Source organism: Chrysochloris asiatica, unplaced genomic scaffold (genome assembly GCF_000296735.1).
Source record: "Chrysochloris asiatica unplaced genomic scaffold, ChrAsi1.0 scaffold00011, whole genome shotgun sequence".
In the NCBI taxonomy this organism is placed as follows: Eukaryota; Metazoa; Chordata; class Mammalia; order Afrosoricida; family Chrysochloridae; genus Chrysochloris; species Chrysochloris asiatica.
The window spans coordinates 16,043,408-16,049,863 of record NW_006408529.1 but is presented as its reverse complement, the minus strand read 5'-3'; positions in this window follow the sequence as shown (position 1 = coordinate 16,049,863).

Genomic DNA, 6,456 nt, shown 5'->3' with positions numbered 1-6,456 from the left:
CCCATCTTCTCGTATTATTTGCTCAGCATACAGGTTGAATAAGTATGATGAAAGAACACAACCTTGCTGCACACCTTTCCCAGTTTTAAAACATTCAGTGTTCCCATGCTCTGTTCAAACAATTGCTTCTTGGTCCAGGTACAGATTCCTCAGAAGTACAATTAAGTGTTCTGGAATACTCATACTTCTCAATGTTGTCCATAGCTTGTCATGATCCACACAATTATAGCAGAAGATTTTAATACATGACTTTCAATAAAGGACAGAAAAACTAGAAAGATATTCAACAGAGACACAGAAGAATTAAACAACACAATCAATCAACTTTACCTCATAGATTTATACAGAGCACTCAACCCAACAACAGCAGCACAATACACATTTTTTCCCCAGTGCACATGAAGCATTATCTAAAACAGACCATATGTTAGGCCACAAAGCAAACTTCAATAAATTTTAAAAATATTGAAATCCTACAAAGTGTCTTTTCAGATCACAGTGCTATAAAATTAGAAATCAACAATAGGAAGATCAAAGAAACAAAAGCAAATACATGGAAATTGGATAACACCCTGCTGAATAACTACTAGATAAACAGAGAAAATGAAATTTAAAAATTCCTTGAAGCAGATGAGAATAAAAACACAACACACCAAAACTTTTGGGACACAACAAAAGAGTGCTTAGAGGGCAATTTATAGCAATAAATGCACACATTCAAGAAGAGGGAAGACCCAAAATCACCACATTACACAACAGCTCCAACAATTAGAAAAAGCCCAGCAAAGTAAGCTTGCAGTCACCAGAAGAAAAGATATAATAAAGATTGTTGTTGTTGTTAAGTGCCGCTGAGTCAATTCCAACCCATAGTGACCCAGGAAGAGTGGCTGATAAGCTTGAACTGCCAACCTTGCAGTTCACATTGACATTTCAGTCCAGTGCATGAACCCACAGCACCACACCAGGACTCCATAATAAAAATTGTTGTTGTTGTTAAGTACCATGGAGCAGAAATAAATCAAGCCCAGGGTCTTATTTTGTGAGACACTGAATTACAATGCAAATTGAATTCTCAGTCTTGTAGGCGGTTTGCTGTTAAAAAGAGAGCATTGATTAAGAATAAATGTGATTCTGAAAATTAGAGAGGAAACATATAGGCAGATTCTGATAAAACTGAATACATTCTTTGCCAGTTGTTATTGTTGCTAAGTGCCAATAACTCAGTTCCTACTCTATCGACCCTGTATAGGGTTTCCAAGGAGCAGCTAGTGGGTTTGAACCACCAACCTTGTGATTAACAGTCCAGTGCTTATCCTACAATGCTACACCAGGAGTCTTTACCAATAAAAACAGCCTTTTCACTTCCATCTAAGAAGATTCACCATGTTTTACCTGAGGAACCTACAATGTTGAGGTAGACACATTGCTGATTCTATGCAGGATCTGCACCTACTCCTCCTCTTTATTTCTAGACCTATAACTAGACTCATGTCCTAACAGACCCTGAAAAGTAAGGTACAAAGTGTGCTTCATTACCAAAGAACTGCGTGATTTTTCTAGCTTATATAGACTCCTCTTGAGACAGACTATGTGTGGGAATGAGTACTTAGGATGTAGTGTTGCTGCTGCTGTTAAGAACATAAAGTTGGGGAAAATGAAAGAATCAGACGTTTGGGGCTATTAGTGGATACTGGCTCTAAACTGATACTAAATTTCAGAAGACACAAAATGTGTTTTATCATTCAGAGTAGGGTTTTATGGAAGTTAGGCGACAATGGAGTTTTTGCTCAGGACCTTCTCCCATTGGGTACAGTGAGTGTTTGAACCTATCCTGTGTTTATCTTCCAAGTTCCAGAATGCAAAATTAAAACATATATACTCAACACCTGGAAGAATCCCCACATTAGCTCCCTTACCCATAGGAAAAGGTCTATAATAGTAGGAAAAGTCAAGTAGAATCCACTAGAACTGTCTTTAACTAGAAAAATAGTAAACTAAGAACAATACTACATTCATGGTGGGAATTTAGAGATTTGTGCCACCATCAAAGACTTAATGCAGCGTGGTGATTCCTAGCACATCATCATTCAATTCACATACTTCGTGTATGTAGACAATAGATGGATCTTGGAAAATGACAGTGAAATTTTTGCAAACTTAAGCAAGTGGTGATTCCAATTTTAGCTGCTGTTCTAGATGTGATTTCATTGCTTGAGTAAATTAACACATCCCCTGGAAACTGAAACATAGCTATTGATTTGGAAAATACTTTTGTCTTGATTTGTTGTTGTGGTTAGATGCCATTGAGTTGGCTTAGATTCATAGTGACCCTACGGACAACAAGACAACAGTAGGACACTCTTCCCTGTCCTGCGCCATCCTCGAAACTTATTTTTGAGCCCACTGTTGGAACCACTGTGTTCATCCATGTAGTTGGGGGTCATCCTCTTTATTTCTGACCCTCTACTTTATCAGGGAGTGCTGTGGCTCTGTAGGATAAGCATTGAACTACTAATACTAATCACAAGGTTGGTGGTTCAAATCCACCAATGACTCCTCAGACAGAGTCATTATGAGTTGTAGCCAATTCGACAGCAGTTAAAACAACAAGTAGTTGCAAATGAGGCCAGATACACATTTTCTAAATAATGCTGGAAATCTGCATTTTTATAGCAGGTAAACTAAAAAAACAAAACATACCTCCCCTGGGGAATCAACTTTGTCTATGGTTTGCTAGAAAGGAAAGAGTTTAAAGGCCTTTAATCTTCTTAGAGTTTCACTGCTCATTAACCAAACTGTCAACCAGGTAGAAACTGTCATGAAACTCTGCCTCCACAAAGACCTGGCTAAGCAGTGGCCAGTTTCCAGAAACTCAAGGTACAGCTACTACATTGATTTGTCAGGTCACCAGGCCAATGCCAACATGGAGTAGAAAAACTGTTTTTCTGCTCTCTCTGATCTCTCAAACTAGATAGAAAGTCAGGCCAAGAAGTGGCTATAGAGATAAGCCAGGAATGTAATTGACGTAAGCCTGTTAACATACTTTGACAAGCATATCAGAGTCTATTCTCTTCTACCATTAAAGACCCTTGAGGGTCATGGTAGTGCATGATTTACCTATGTTTCAGCATCATGTTTCCCATCATGTCTGTGATCACAGTGAAGTTACCCAGGGGCCTTAAAAATATCCTGTTCCTTAATCTAGAGAGGGTGAAGACTGTGGCTATAGTAACACAAAAAGTATCAAAGAAGATAAGTTCAGGAATGTACCAAGAACTGAATAGCAGCATTTCATGGACTGTATAATTATCAGCTATAGAATTTTTAATCAATTTATTCATTCAGTATTTCATTAAATATATATATCCATGGTATATATACACAATGAGAACGTATATGAATATATATGTGTGTGAGTCCTGGTGTGGCACTGTGGGTTAATGCGCCAGACTGCAAAGTCATTTAAACTGCAAAGTCAGCGGTGCAAGCTCACCAGCTGCTCCTCGGAAACCCTATACAGGGTCACTATGGGTTGGAACCCACTTGACGACACTTAACAACAACAACAATACATATGTGATATGGAGTCCTGGTATGGCACAATAAGATAAGCACTGGACCACTAGGTCGGTTTGAACCACAAATTTGGTGGTTCAAACTCACCAGCTGCTCCTGGGAAACCTTAGCAGGGTCACTATGAGTTGGAAACTACTCAACAACACTTTACAATAGGAGCAACGTATGTATGAATTCATTTTATAGATATTCGTTATACTTATATGCATTCCAAGGCATACAAAGGTGACTTCTTTCTGCCTAGAGTATCTCACATTTGAGGCCACAAGACTTGAAGTAGTTGGATACGAGATGAGCATGATTGAGGCACAGTGGTTTGCATCTGGACTAAAAACAAATTTAGAATTCACTGATCTCTCTTCTGGCATGGTTTTAGATAAGGAGAGTGGAAAACAAGTCCCCAGGAATTGACAGAATGCCCATTGAGATATTCCAACAAATGCATGCAGTGCTGGAATTGTTCACTCATCCATGCCAAGACATTTAGAAAACCCGGCCAATCAACTATAAGAGATCTATAAAGTGGGAACATTCCAAAGAAAACTGATCCAACAGAACATGGAAATTATCAAACAATATCATTATTATGCATAATAATAGTTTTGCTGAAGACAATTCAAAAATGGTTGCAGCAGAACATTGACAGGAAATTGTAAGAAATTCACACAGATTCAGAAGAGTATGTAGATTGAGAGATATCATTACTGACATCAGATGGAACTTGGCTAAACATAGGGAATACCAGAAAGATCATTGTTGTTGTTAGGTGTCATCGAGTCGGTGCCGACTCATAGCGACCTTATGCACAGCAGAACAAAACATTGCCGGATCCTGGGCTAACCTCATTATTGTGCCATTTAGTCAGTCTATCTTGCTGGGTGTCTTCCTCTTTTTCCCTGACCCTCCACCTTACCAAACATGATATCCTTCTCCAGCGACTGGTCCCTCCTGACAATATGTCCAAAGTATGAGAGACGAAGTTTGGCCATCTTGGCCTCCCAGGAGCACTCTGGCTGCACTTTTTTCAACACAGATCTGTTGGTTCTTTTGGCAGCCTATGGCACTTTCAATATTCTCCTCCAACACCATAACTCAAAAGCATCAATTCTTCTACCATCTTCCTTATTTACTGTCCAACTTTCACAAGCATATGAGGTTATTGAAAATAACATGGCTTAGGTCAGGCACATCAAGCTGACATCTTTGCTCTTCTACACTTTAAATAGGAATTACCTGTGTTTTATTAATGGCACAATAACATTTCTGTGGATCATCACAAATTATGAATAACATTGCAAAGAATGGGAATTCCAGAAGACTTAATTGTGCTCATTTGGAACCTGTACATCAAACAAGCCAACACTAAATGGTTTAAATTGGAAAAGATGTGTGTCAAGGTTTTAACCTTTCACCAGTTATTCAATCTGTATGCTGAGCTAACAGTCCCCAGAAGCTAGACTATATAAAGAAGAATGTGGCATTAGGATTAGTGAAGGATTTATAAACAACCTGCAATATGCAGATGTCACAACCTTGTTTGCTAAAAGTGAAGAGGATCTGAAGTATTTACTGATGAATATAAAAAAACTACATATGGCCTTCAGCATGGAGTATAAACCAAAGTAAAGAAAACAAAAAGCCTCACAATTGGGCCAATAAACAACATCATGATATATAGAGAAAAAATTGAAGTTGTCAAGTATTTCATTTTGCTTGTATCCATAATTAATACCCATAGAAGCAGCAATCAAGAAATCAAACGACATATTGCATTTGTCAAATCTGCTGCCAAAAATTTATTTAAAGTGTTAAAAAGCAAGAAGTCACTTTGAGGACTCAGGTGTGCCTGACCCAAGTCATAATATTTTTAATTAGCTAATATGCATGTCCGCCACTTGTATGTCAGTTTGTTTCACTGTGGTGGCTTGTGTGTTGCTGTGACTCTGGAAGCTATACTACCAGTATTTTGAGTCCTAGCAGGATCACCCATGATGGACAGGTTCCAGCTAAGCTTCCAGACTAAGACAGACTCAGAAGAAAAGGCAGACTACTTCCAAATGTTTAGTCATTGAAAACCTTTTGTGAAAGACAGTCAGATAATACTAGAATAATGAATATTGAAGTATGATGAACAACACCACAATATGATCAGATACAGCATCAGAAGATGAGCTGCTCAGGTTGAAAGGCACGCAAAATACGACTGGGGAAGAACTGCCTCTTCAAAATAAAGTTGACCGTAATGACGCAAATGGAGTAAAGCTTTCGGGCCCTTAATTTGCTGATGGGGCATAATTCAAAATGAGGAGAAACAGCTGCAAATATCTATTAATAATTGGAACACGGAATGTAAGATGTATGAATCTAGGAAAATTGGAAGTTGTCAAAAATGAAGTGGAATACATGTACATTGATATCCTAGGCATTGTTGTTATTATTAAGTGCCATTGAGTTAGTTACAACCCATAGCGACCCTGTACAAGGTTTCCAAGGAGTGGCTGGTGAGTTTGACCTGCCAACTTTGTGGTTTAAACTGATGTTTCAGTCCAGCCCATTAACTCACAGCACCAAACCATCACCCTAGGCATTAGTGAGCTGAAATGAATTGGTATCAGCCATTATGAGTCTGACAATAGCATGATTTACTATACTGGAAATGACAAATTGAAAGGATCACATTCAACAGCAAAAAGAACATATAAAGATCTATCTTGAAATAGAATGCTGTCTGTGAAAGGATAATATACATATACCTATAAGAAAGAACCATAATGGACTGCCAAGAGAACCAATAGATCTGTTTTGGAAGAAGTGCAGCCAGAGTGCTCCTTGGAGGCCAGGATGGCTAAGCTTCGTCTCTCATACTTTGGACATATTGTC